This window comes from Strongylocentrotus purpuratus, unplaced genomic scaffold (genome assembly GCF_000002235.5).
Source record: "Strongylocentrotus purpuratus isolate Spur 01 unplaced genomic scaffold, Spur_5.0 spur5_contig_816, whole genome shotgun sequence".
Classification (NCBI taxonomy): domain Eukaryota; kingdom Metazoa; phylum Echinodermata; class Echinoidea; order Camarodonta; family Strongylocentrotidae; genus Strongylocentrotus; species Strongylocentrotus purpuratus.
Window position 1 is genome coordinate 575,719 of NW_022145520.1, and position 12,760 is coordinate 588,478.

The following is a 12,760-nucleotide window of genomic DNA, read 5'->3' on the forward strand; positions in this document are numbered from 1 at the left end:
TGCGTTATTAATAGTTATATTTTGATTTGTCTTTTACTCTGAATTCTCGTTCATTTCAGGCAATTCTCTCATATTTCATGCTATTCCTTATATTCCAAATGCCCACCGCGTTCTTATACTTCCTGTTATTCACCCTTTTATAACATTTATTTTTCCTGTTTTATTCAATTAATCAATAGATGTCTCCGTTTCCTATACAACATGGAAAATGTTAATGTCACTCCCTCCCCATGTTGCTTTCCTGAGATCTGCTCATTTTCTTGTTATCTCTTGTCACCCTCTTCCCCGTTTTCCATTCCTTCTCCCTACCGTTCAGGTTCGTCCAAGGGCATATGGGAGGCGAAGGGTGTGGCGACCCATCCCAATTGGATATATTTACTTTTAGTTACTTTTAGCCAATTATTTGTCAAACAATTCAAACAGTTTGAATCTTACTTATGTAGACACATTTTTTAAAAAGTGCTTGCTAGAAACTTACTGCAAATAAGTAAAAAGGACATCCTAAGTTTTTATTTTTTATTTTTTGGGGGAGGCTTTGCTGCAGAGCGAGTGAAAGGGCACTGTAAGCAAATTTTTGAGTGAAAAGGAAACCTTAATGCGTGATTTTTTTTTGGTAATGTTATTCATGCTTGTCAGACTATTTTACGATTTTGGAGTGACAAGGCACCCATCAGCACCCCCATGTAAAACAAATATTTCCCATGTGCCCCCCCCCCCGCCCCATCATTCAAAATGGTCTATCGACGCCCCTGGCTTTGGTTTTCTGCTTCTTACGATGTCATTTAGAAGGACATCATTGGAGATAAGATGTGTGGAAGGATTTGATTAATGTTTGCCATTGGAATGTCATCATTTAGGTTGACATGTACAAGAGAGTAAGCTGTCACTAATTTGTTGCTGGTCGGAAAAGACTTCAGATTCATGATCTTTCGAGATTCCTTATGAAAATGCTTCCTTACGAATTTATTTGAAGTCCCAATAACCGGTTAAAATTGAGAAAAAGACATGATAATCAAACTTGGAGCCACCATTCGTTATTTAAGTCATGTTTTCAAGATTTGTAAAGGGAAATTGTGCTGACATTAATACCCTGATCTTTTAAGTGCCTTTATTACTAACGGATTGAAATGAATAATGAAAAAACAATATTTTTTTAAATGCCTCTCTCCCCACATCTCCCCTTTCACTTTCTTCCCCTTTCTCTCTCACCATCTCCTTTGCCCTATCTCGCTCCTTTTTTCTTACTCTCATTATCTCCCCGTTTCTCCCCATTTCAGTCCGTCAATTTTCTCTCTGTCGACCCCCCCCCCTTACTCTTCCCTCTCTCTCCTCCTCTCCCTAACTCTCCCTTAAATGTACCCCATATACCACCATTCCCCCCTCCTCCCTCTCTCTTTCTCTCTCTCTTTCTCTCTCTCTCTCTCTCTCTCTCTCCCTCTCTCTTTTCTCTCTCTCCCTTTCTCTCTCTCTCACTCTCTCGCTCTCTCTCTCACTCTCTCTCCCCATCTCCATCTCTCCATTCTTCTGCTCCTCTCAACTCCCTTAACGCTAAATGCATATGTCATAACAAAGAACAGAACATGGATCTTCTGTCACATAACGTAAATGTTGCTCATCACACAGTGCCCAGGGATGATCTGGAAGTTGTTCGTTATTGTCACCAGAGCTGCCAGATTCGACACGATTTGGACAAGGCAGCATCCGGATCGCGGTAATGTTCCCTCCCTGCCTTGGGCGCCGGAAAGGGACAATGAGACGGCAGGGACAGATTTAGCTCCGCGTTTTGTTGTTGATCTTCTCTCTGGTCTGAGTTACTGCATGCACTTGAGCTAGATATAATGAGTATAGGGTTAATCCATTATAGGCCCCCTCTGGGTGCAATATTCAATCAATTAATGTAAGAATAAGGCAGTGACACACAGGCAAAGTTGGCAAAATATAGGAGGACAATAATGATTGTAGTCATATTCCAACTACAGTGGCGTATCGTCTTGGGCGCGCTATTGGATTACGTGAAGCAGTGCCATCTTTAATTTAAAGATAGAAAAGGAAGATGGGAGACAGAGAAGGAGAGAGGGGGGCAGACGGCGAAAGGGATTAATACTGGGGTGGTACTAGAAAGAGAGGGAAAAGAGAGGAAAATGCATATTCTTTAAAAAGAGTGTGTGGGAGGGAAAGAGAGAGAGGGGGAGGAAAAGAGAAGGAAATAGGATAGATGGAGAAAGAGGGGAGGGGGGGGGGGTGTGAGTGATATTTCTTTGATTTTTATTGTAAGATCTCCTTGGAGATCTGGAAAAATTGCTACAGCCGACGGTATTTCACGTCGTCAGAGCGGGGTATTGGGATAAGTTTTCAACTAGCAATAATCGCGCCTCGGATAAACCTCATTGGCTACGATACTGCCTCTGCGCAAAGATAAATCCAAATGAATTTCGCGAGGAATACAATGGTTTTCGTTGAAGCATGTCGTTATGGTGAGATTAATATTTAAAATTCGTAATTTCTTTGATTTTATTGCATACCTGATTACACAAAATATAATATTTCTAATTGAACTGAATGAAACTGTATTGAAGAAAATACAAAAAGAGCAACAACTACTAGAATTTCACTGAATGAAATTAAAATGCAACTTTTCAAAGTAAAAACGTCAGTTTTGTACACATCCCTTATTCACCGAAGCACATCTTATCAACAATCAGTGAGTATGTGCATACATTATAGCCTTATCTGAATGATAATCGTGGTCATTATTCACAAACATCCTGTTGCAAAAGGGTGCGTTATTTCGTGCACATATCAAGTTTTATATTTCGATACAACTGATCATCGTATTAAAAGACACATAAAATAAACAAGTTGATTAATTAACTACCATATGTTTGCCAAGAATCGAAGCATTTTTAGTTTTAACAAATTTCTACTTTACCAACCCTAAATTGCTCATTGAAGTACCATACTAACAAAATGCATTAATGTTTCGTTAGAGAACTATTTGAATGACAATGTGTCTGTTCCATTATTGTCTGGTCGTCATAATTATACAGGTAAGTTTACTTCAAAGGTTTTTTTTTTTTCTTCTTTCAAGATAAAAAATGAAAGTACATTTTTCAGTAAAAAATTAATCTTGCAATCTATCTAAATTCCTTTCTGTACTTTTAAAGGCAAAGACCAGTATCGGAAACGCCCCAATTTCAAAAAATGAATGGAAGCTCTCATTACCAATCATGTGAAAGAATATGTTTTGACTAATACATGATGATAAAAAATTTGCCAGGAAACTGCCTACTAATTCATATATTTGGTAAATTTGTTTCTCTCATGGTCTGTGAGAGATATAGGGTAGTCCCATATACATCTTTCTGTGTATAGTGCTTGTAACTTTACAAAGAATGGGCCAAATTTCTTATCATTTTGATGATTCTAGAACCTTGGAGATGCTAGATGCTAGATGATCAACCTTTTCTGATCGATTCCACAACGTTTCTCTCACAATGCAATCGCATGACCATAACTGGTCTTTACCTTTAAGGTGTTTTCTTTACTCCCTGACAATTGCTTTCATTTTAGTGTGCGGCCGAAAGGCAAAAAGACCCCATGTTCGAATATGACCATAGATTAAGTTTATCATGTGCACATCACACCTATGTGATGAAACTGATAATGTTATGCTACATAAGCTTGAATGTGCAGGCCTGGTTTATGGTAAATTGCTCTATGAAGGCCTTTACTGTTTTGCTTTAGCGCCATCTGTAGGTAGAGGCACCCGTCACGAAAGTTATTTGGGGGAAGGGGGTTTAGAGGAGGTGCACACTGGTACAATGTTGACACGTTGGACAATGTGCAATTATTATAATTGAGGATTTATTAAATTTTCCATCCACGATTTTGCCATTTTTCACAATATTGTAATAAAAAAAATACTAGGATGACATATATCAGAATATATATTTCTTGAAAAAAAGAAAAGAAAATTGTAGGACAGTGTATTAGGTAGTGGTGCACTTTATATTAGTAATATTATTATTATTGGCGTTAATATAAGATACGCGAAATGAGCGATTCATTATTTTGGCATATAGAGCACATTTTTAATCAAACCAACTAAGAAAGAAGTTGAGTAGAAAGGAAAAGGCAAGGAAAGTTTTTTTATGAAAAGGAAACTAAAAGTAAAGGGAGAAAATTGAAATGAGGGATAGGGAGAGAGAGTAAGATGCATGGATAAAGAGGGAGAGAAAGAGAGAGAGAGAGAGAGAGGGGGGGAGGAGGAGAGATAAAGAGAGATAGAGGGGGGGGGGTGAAGAGAGTGTCGGTGATCTTTCTTTGATTTAATTGTAAGATCTCCTTGGAGATCTGGAAAAATTGCTACAGCCGACGGTATTTCACGTCGTCAGAGCGGGGTATTGGGATAAGTTTTCAACTAGCAATAATCGCGCCTCGGATAAACCTCATTGGCTACGATACTGCCTCTGCGCAAAGATAAATCCAAATGAATTTTGCGAGGAATACAATGGTTTTCGTTGAAGCATGTCGTTATGGTGAGATTAATATTTAAAATTCGTAATTTCTTTGATTTTATTGCATACCTGATTACACAAAACATAATACTTCTAATTGAACTGAATGAAATCGTATTAAAGAAAATATAAAAAGAGCAACAAGTACTAGAATTTCACTGAATGAAATTAAAATGCAACTTTTCAGAGTAAAAACGTCAGTTATGTACACATCCCTTATTCACCGAAGCACATCTTATCAACAATCAGTGAGTATGTGCATACATTATAGCCTTATCTGAATGATAATCGTGGTCGTTATTCACAAACATCCTGTTGCAAAAGGGTGCGTTATTTCGTGCACATATCAAGTTTTATATTTCGATACAACTGATCATCGTATCAAAAGACACACAAAATAAACAAGTTGATTAATTAACTACCATAGGTTTGCCAAGAATCGAAGCATTTTTAGTTTTAACAAATTTCTACTTTACCAACCCTAAATTGCTCATTGAAGTACCATACTAACAAAATGCATTAATGTTTCGTTAGAGAACTATTTGAATGACAATGTGTCTGTTCCATTATTGTCTGGTCGTCATAATTATACAGGTAAGTTTACTTCAAAGATTTTTTTTTTCTTCTTTCAAGATAAAAAATTACATTTTTCAGGACAGCTTAACGGCAAGTACAAAAATTAATCTTGCAATCTATCTAAATTCCTTCCTGTACTTTCAAGGTGTTTTCTTTACTCCCTGACAATTGCTTTCATTTTGGTGTGCGGCCGAAAGGCAAAAAGACCCCATGTTCGAATATGACCATAGATTAAGTTTATCATGTGCACATCACACCAATGTGATGAAACTGATAATGTTATGCTACATAAGCTTGAATTTGCAGGCCTTGTTTATGGTAAATTGCTCTATGAAGGCCTTTACTGTTTTGCTTTAGCGCCATCTGTAGGTAGAGGCACCCGTCACGAAAGTTATTTGGGGGAAGGGGGTTTAGAGGAGGTGCACACTGGTACAATGTTGACACGTTGGACAATGTGCAATTATTATAATTGAGGATTTATTAAATTTTCCATCCACGATTTTGCCATTTTTCACAATATTGTAATAAAAAAATACTAGGATGACATATATCAGAATATATATTTCTTGAAAAAAAGAAAAGAAAATTGTAGGACATGCAGTGTATTAGGTAGTGGTGCACTTTATATCAGTAATATTATTATTATTGGCGTTAATATAAGATACGCGAAATGAGCGATTCATTATTTTGGCATATAGAGCACATTTTTAATCAAACCAACTAAGAAAGAAGTTGAGTAGAAAGGAAAAGGCAAGGAAAGTTTTTTTATGAAAAGGAAACTAAAAAGTAAAGGGAGAAAATTGAAAATGAGGGATAGGGAGAGAGAGTAAGATGCATGGATAAAGAGGGAGAGAAAGAGAGAGAGAGAGAGAGAGAGAGAGAGAGAGAGGGGGGGGGGAGGAGGAGAGATAAAGAGAGATAGAGGGGGGTGAAGAGAGTGTCGGTGATCTTTCTTTGATTTAATTGTAAGATCTCCTTGGAGATCTGGAAAAATTGCTACAGCCGACGGTATTTCACGTCGTCAGAGCGGGGTATTGGGATAAGTTTTCAACTAGCAATAATCGCGCCTCGGATAAACCTCATTGGCTACGATACTGCCTCTGCGCAAAGATAACTTGAACTTGATTTCGTGAGGGATACCAAGGTTCACATTGTAACTTAATGTTACGGTGAGATAATTTTTTTTAAAGTCATCATTTATAAGCTTTCATACACAAATACGTTCAATCCAAATCAGATAATTCTCCGAGAACAGACTCGACTTGAATAAAAACAAATGCATACACTAACGACATGTACCAGAAATGTTCAGTGAATTAGTCTAAAATTCAACTTTTCAAAATAAAACGTCGATATCGTCCACCTCCTTTATACACTGAATCGTATCCGTCAACGATGTGCATAATTTATGTCCTTATTATGGATTACAATAAGGGTCATTGTTCGCAAACGTGATTACCTCAGATGTCCAATTGTTCATATTTGGGTGCTAAGTAGGACTATGTTCAGAGCACATTGATTTTTAAGTTATCTTATTTCTGTATTCTATACTCATATTCTCTGTATCTCCTGTATAGTCTATAATTATCTAACTTTTCTAGTCAGAGCATTTGAGGGACAAAACATACAAAAATTCGCAAAATGTGCATAGTGAATGTCGATAGTTGAGGTTGTTGTTATCTGACTCAATAGATTTACTTTTTCGTTAGTTTTAAATACCCAATGCTTATGTCGTATACTTAAACATAACTCATTGTATGTGATGTTCAGAAAATTAAGGAACAGTCACAGTGCCATGCGATTTCTTTTGTCTTCACTTTAATTGTTGCTAGGTAGGACAAACATGGTCCCTGTCACTATGAATATGACTGACAAAGAAAGCGGACAAAATATAAAGCTCCTCAGGTAGAAAAAGGAACATCCCTTCACTGCTATTATGTAAAAATGTGTTACATGCATATTCACCTGTTCTACACATTTTTACATAATAGCAGTGAACGGATGTTCCTTTGTCTACCTGAGGAACTGTATATTGTGTCCGCTTTCTTTGTCAGTCATGTTCGTAGTGTGTATGACATTCGCATTCTGACTTTTGAAATAAAATTATTTGTAACAAGCGAATGAAATTATTTGTAACGAGGCTCTTAACAAAGATGTGTGCATAAAATTTGACTATATTACACAAATTGCCTTTTTTAAATGTGCCCATGTGATATGCTTCAATGAGCAAGTTAGGGTTGGTAAAATATGCGATTTTATTCTAAAAATGCTTTATTCTAACCTATTAACTCTAAGAAATTAATCAGTGTAATTTGATTATTTTACGCTTCTTTTGATACGGGAAAAATAGTTATAAATATTTGATTTGGTGTTAAAATATCATGCCTTAAAAGCTAGTGATTCGCGACATTTAAATAATAATCTCACCAAAACAACATGTGACAATGTAAGCCCTGGTATTCTTCGTAAAAGCGAGAGAAAGTTATCTTTGCGGAGAGGCAGTATCGTAGCTAATGAGGTTTATCCGAGGCGCGATTATTGCTAGTTGAAAACTTATCCCAATACCCCGCTCTGACGACGTGAAATACCGTGGGCTGTAGCAATTTGTCCAGATCTCCAAGGAGATCTTACAATATTAATGAAAGAAAGATCACGCTCTCAGTCTTTATCTCTCTGTCTCTCTGTGTGTATCTGTCTCTCTCTCTCTGTCTGCCTCTCTCTCTCTCTCTCTCTCTCTCTCTCTCTCCCACTCACTCTCCCCTCTCTCTACCCCTTTCTCGCCATCTCTATCTTTCTCGCTCTCTATCTTCCCCTTCTCCCTCTCCTCTCTCTTTCTTCTCCGTCTATTCTTCCTTTTGAATCCTCGTATATCATTTTAATTGATTAATTTTTACCATTTTGCTATATATTTTTTGGTACTGTATTATTTGATTGTTTAATTTCATGATAATCCTTTTATTACAGGATTCTGATTTCAATAAATTTCTGAATATGAATTTGAATTTCCCCTGTTTGCCTTTCTTGCACCCCTCCCCCCCCCCCCCCCCCAAAAAAACACTTTTTCTTATATGACTAGTGGCCATGTCATCATCGTATAGTTTCTTTTTTATCAACAGATGGCGCTAAAGCAAAATAGGCAAGGCATTCATAGAGCAATTTACTAATTCAAGCTTATGTTACATACATTATTAGTTTCATGACATAGGCATGAAGCTGTGCAAGTGATAAAATGCAAATCAATTCTGATCTAATTCATTTGAATCATAATTATTGGAACTTTGGGGCTTATTTTGCTTTTCGTGCACATACCAAATAGTTTTTAAAAAATGCATGTAGAACGTAAATAGGTGATGATTTTTGTGTTTCGTTATAGCTGTCCCCAAATATATACTTTTATTATAACTTGAAAATGTATGTTTACAACCTTTGAAGAAAACTCACCGGTATATTTTAGACAACTAGATTATAATGGAACAGACATTTTGTCACTTAAATAAGTCTCTCTAAAAAAATATTCCCTTTGTCAGTGGCCTATATGCTTCGATGAGCAAGTAAGGTCGTTGTAAAATTAAAGTTTTTGCTCTAAAAATGCTTCATTTCAAGCAAATCCTGTGTATTTTGTCATTTCGCCTTGTATATTTTATGTGTGTTTTGACACGATTTAATAATGTTCAGTTATATTGAAAAGTAAAACTAGATAATTATGTGCACGAAATAATGGACAAGCGTTATTTTGCAACAGGATATTCGAAGCATCCTGATGCATGTTAACAAATGACCGTAATTGTCATTCAAATAAGGCTAAAATTTATTCACATACTCACTAATTGTTGATGAGATGCGCTTCAGTGAATAAGAGAGGTAAACGAAACTGACGTTTTTGCTTTGAAAAGTTGCATTTTAATTTTATTTAGTATAATTCTAGTACTTTTTGCTTTTTTAAATATTTTCTTTAATACGTTTTCATTCAGTTCAGGTAGATATATTTAATTTTGTCCTATCATAATTGCACTTAAAGCAAATAAATTACGATTTTTAAATATTAACCTCACCATAACAACATGCTTCAACTAAAACCGTATTATTCCTCGCCAAAGTAAGTAAAAGTTATCTTTGCGCAGAGGCAGTATCGTAGCCAATGAGGTTTATCCGAGGCGCGATTATTGCTAGTTGAAAACTTATCCCAATACCCCGCTCTGACGACGTGAAATACCGTCGGCTGTAGCAATTTTTCCAGATCTCCAAGGAGATCTTACAATACAAATCAAAGAAAGATCACTCACACTCTCTTAACCCCAGCTCACTCTCTGTCTCTCCCTTCTTCTTCTTCTTCTTCTTCTTCTTCTTCTTCTTCTTCTTCTTCTTCTTCTTCTTCTTCTTCTTCTTCTTCTTCTTCTTCTTCTTCTTCTTCTTTTCTTCTTCTTCTTCTTCTTCTTCTTCTTCTTCTTCCTTTTGAAACCTAATTTCTCATTTTGTTAGTTTAATTTTTGCCGTATTTGTTTATAACAACTTGGTTTTGCTTTGTTTGATTGTTTAATTATTGGATGATCATTTTGTCAGGATTCTGGTTTCAATAGATATTTGAATACAGCATATTTTATATCACCACTGCACCATGATGACCCCTCCCCACTCACCGCCCACCCCCGCCCCCACCCCAAAGGAAGAAGATACCTATGTCTTTCATCCTCCCCCTTCACCCATCATTCACCTCTCTTTGTCCTTCTCTCTTTCTGTTTTCCATTTTCTTTCTACCTCCCCTTTTGTCTCTGTGTCAGTCTCCCAATTTCGTTCTCTTACCATCTTTACGTTTCTTTCAACTGCTCCCAATCCCCACCCTCCCAAAAATAAATGGTTTCCTTTCATGACTGGTGCCACATTTTTTTTTTTTTTTTTGGGGGGGGGGGGGGGGGGTCAACATCGTACATTTTGTTTTTAATCAACAGATGGCGCTAAAGCAAAACAGCAAAGGCCTGAATAGAGAGCAATTTATAAGCAGGTCTTCAAATTCAAGTTTATGTTATATTAATATTAGCTTTATTACATTGGTGTGATGTACACGTGATCAAATGCAAATCAAGTCTGATATACTTCATTTGAATCATAATGGAACTTGGGGACTTTTTTGCCTTTTGTGCACATCCAACTTGGGGTAAATAAAACACCTTAAAAGTAAATGTGGAGATCGATTAAACTTTGCAATATGTACACTGTGTGTCATAATAGCTCTCCCAAAAGATGCACTTTCGAAGATTTCTATCTTGAAAATAAATATTTGAAGACAAAAATTAAGTAAGCTGACTAGGACAACCAGACAATAATGAAACAGTAATATTGTAAATCAAATACGTCTTAATAAACATGTATGTGCTTTGTTAGTAATTTGATTCAATGAGCAATTATAGATTGGTAAAATTTACAAAAAAAATATACTAAAAATCCTTTATTTTAATCCAATCCTGAGTAATTTGTATCTGATTTGTACATTTTATGCGTGTTTTTACATGATGTAATATATTCAGTTATGAAATGTAAAACTATAGCGTGTGCACGAAATAACGGACTGTTATTTTGCAACAGGATATGACCGTAATTGTCATTCAAATAATGCTATGATTTATTCACATACTCACTGATTGTGTGCTTCGATGAATAAGGGAGGTGAAATAAACCGACGTGTTTCCTTTGAAAAGTTGCATTTTAAGTTAAGTAGTGTAATTCTAGTATTTAGTGCTTTTTTAATATTTTCTTTAATACCATGTCATTCAGTTCAACTAGAAATATTAGGTTTTGTGTTATCAGGTATTCAATAAAATCAAATGAATGACGAATTTTATATATTATTTTCACCATGACGACACGTTACAATGTAAACCCTAGTATTCCTCGCGAAAGTAGGTTAAAGTTATCTTTGCGCAGAGGCAGTATCGTAGCCAATGAGGTTTATCCGAGGCGCGATTATTGCTAGTTGAAAACTTATCCCAATACCCCGCTCTGACGACGTGAAATACCGTCGGCTGTAGCAATTTTTCCAGATCTTCAAGGAGATCTTACAATAAAATCAAAGAAAGTTTACCCTCTCTGTGTCTCTCTATATCTCTCTCTGTCTCTCTTTCTTCTCCATTTATTCTTCCTTATCGTTTTCCCCCTTTTGTTTATATTTCTAGCTTTCATTCGGCGTTTTCATTGTTTAATTTTTCTTTTTGCCGTATTTGTTTCTATTTGCCACAATGCCAATCTTGGTTTGTTTTGTTTGATTGGATGATAATTCTTTATGACATGCTTTAATAAGTTTTCAATATTTAATTTGAATTTGAATTTTAATGTAGCACATTTTATATCACTACTGCATCATGATGACCCCCCCCCCCCCCCAACGAAAACAAAAACACAGGTCTTCCCCCTCCTCCCCCTTCCCCGCATCATTCACCCTTCTTTTCTTCCCCCATTCCCCCTTTTAATCTCTGTGTCAGTCTCCCAATTTTGTTTTCTTTCCATCTTTCCCTATCTTTTAAATCCTCCCTCCCTCAAAAATCGTTTTCTTTCAAGACTGGTGCCATGGTCAACATCGTACAATTTCTTTCTTAACAGATGGCGCTAAAGCAAAACAGTAAAGTAAAAAACGTCAGTTTTATTCACCTCCCTTATTCACTGAAGCACATTTTATCAACAATCAGTGAGTGCGTGAATAAATTATAGCCTTATTTGAATGACAAAAATTAGGTAAGCTTATACTAGGACAACCAGAAAATAATGGAACATTCATATTGTAATTCAAATACGTCTCTTAATAAACATGTATCTGCTTTGTTAGTATGCTGCTTCAATAAGCAATTTGAGATTGGTAAAATGTAAAAAGGAATATTAACTAAAAATGCTTAATTTCAAGCTAATCCTGTGGAGTATATCAATTCGATTTGTAGTTTTATGCGTGTTTGACACGATTTAATATATTCAGTTATATTGATATCTAAAAGAAGATGTGTACACGAAATAACGGACTGTTATTTTGCAACAGGATATGACCGTAATTGTCAGTCAAATAAGACTATACTTCGAAGGTGGGATTCCAGAGCTTTACATGAACAAAGCATTTATTATAATAAAAAAACTGATTGAACTGTCACCGTAATACAATTTAAAGATGTTTTACTCTGATAATACTTTTATTCTCAGCGACACATGTTATGCAAGTAATGGTCTCAAGCAGGGAAAAAATAATATTTATTTTTTGGGGGCTACTTTTCAAGCTTGCCTGCATAAAAATAACCCTCTAAAATTTGTTTTGCATTGAACTCTATGCAAATTTATGGGGGCTCTTTTCTGATCTTCGGGGGCTCTTTTGGGCATTTCGGGGGCTATTTCGTCCTGAGCCCCGTGTATTTTTTCACTGGTCTCAAGTTCTCAACATACATGTCAAAGTCAGTTTATAAATAAAATATGAATATTATAAAATGGAAATGTTATTCCTAGTCCAATTTCATTTATAATTATTTATCATTAGTAGTAGTCTTAATAATATATTTTTTGTTTAACCGGCTATGGTGATAATGATGACGATGGCGATGATCATGATGGCTATGGTGATGACGGTGATTATAATGATGGTGATGGCTATGGTGATAATGCTGACGGTGATTATGATGATGGCAATGGTGATAATGCTG

The 12,760-nt window shown here is 35.9% G+C and overlaps 6 non-coding genes across 6 annotated transcripts; 3 read left to right on the top strand and 3 right to left on the bottom strand.

Annotated features, from left to right (window-relative positions):
* Positions 1-2,276: 2,276 nt before the first annotated feature.
* LOC115921748 lies at positions 2,277-2,417 on the bottom strand. Its single transcript, XR_004063091.1, has one exon. It is a non-coding gene; the product is annotated as a U4 spliceosomal RNA (small nuclear RNA).
* Positions 2,418-4,340: 1,923 nt separating this feature from the next.
* Positions 4,341-4,481, bottom strand: LOC115921749. Its single transcript, XR_004063092.1, has one exon. It is a non-coding gene; the product is annotated as a U4 spliceosomal RNA (small nuclear RNA).
* Positions 4,482-6,064: 1,583 nt separating this feature from the next.
* Positions 6,065-6,205, bottom strand: LOC115921751. Its single transcript, XR_004063095.1, has one exon. It is a non-coding gene; the product is annotated as a U4 spliceosomal RNA (small nuclear RNA).
* A 1,372-nt stretch (positions 6,206-7,577) lies between these two features.
* LOC115921742 lies at positions 7,578-7,718 on the top strand. The gene has a single exon (XR_004063087.1). It is a non-coding gene; the product is annotated as a U4 spliceosomal RNA (small nuclear RNA).
* A 1,484-nt stretch (positions 7,719-9,202) lies between these two features.
* LOC115921754 lies at positions 9,203-9,343 on the top strand. Its single transcript, XR_004063096.1, has one exon. It is a non-coding gene; the product is annotated as a U4 spliceosomal RNA (small nuclear RNA).
* A 1,657-nt stretch (positions 9,344-11,000) lies between these two features.
* Positions 11,001-11,141, top strand: LOC115921741. Its single transcript, XR_004063086.1, has one exon. It is a non-coding gene; the product is annotated as a U4 spliceosomal RNA (small nuclear RNA).
* The last annotated feature ends 1,619 nt before the right edge of the window (positions 11,142-12,760 follow it).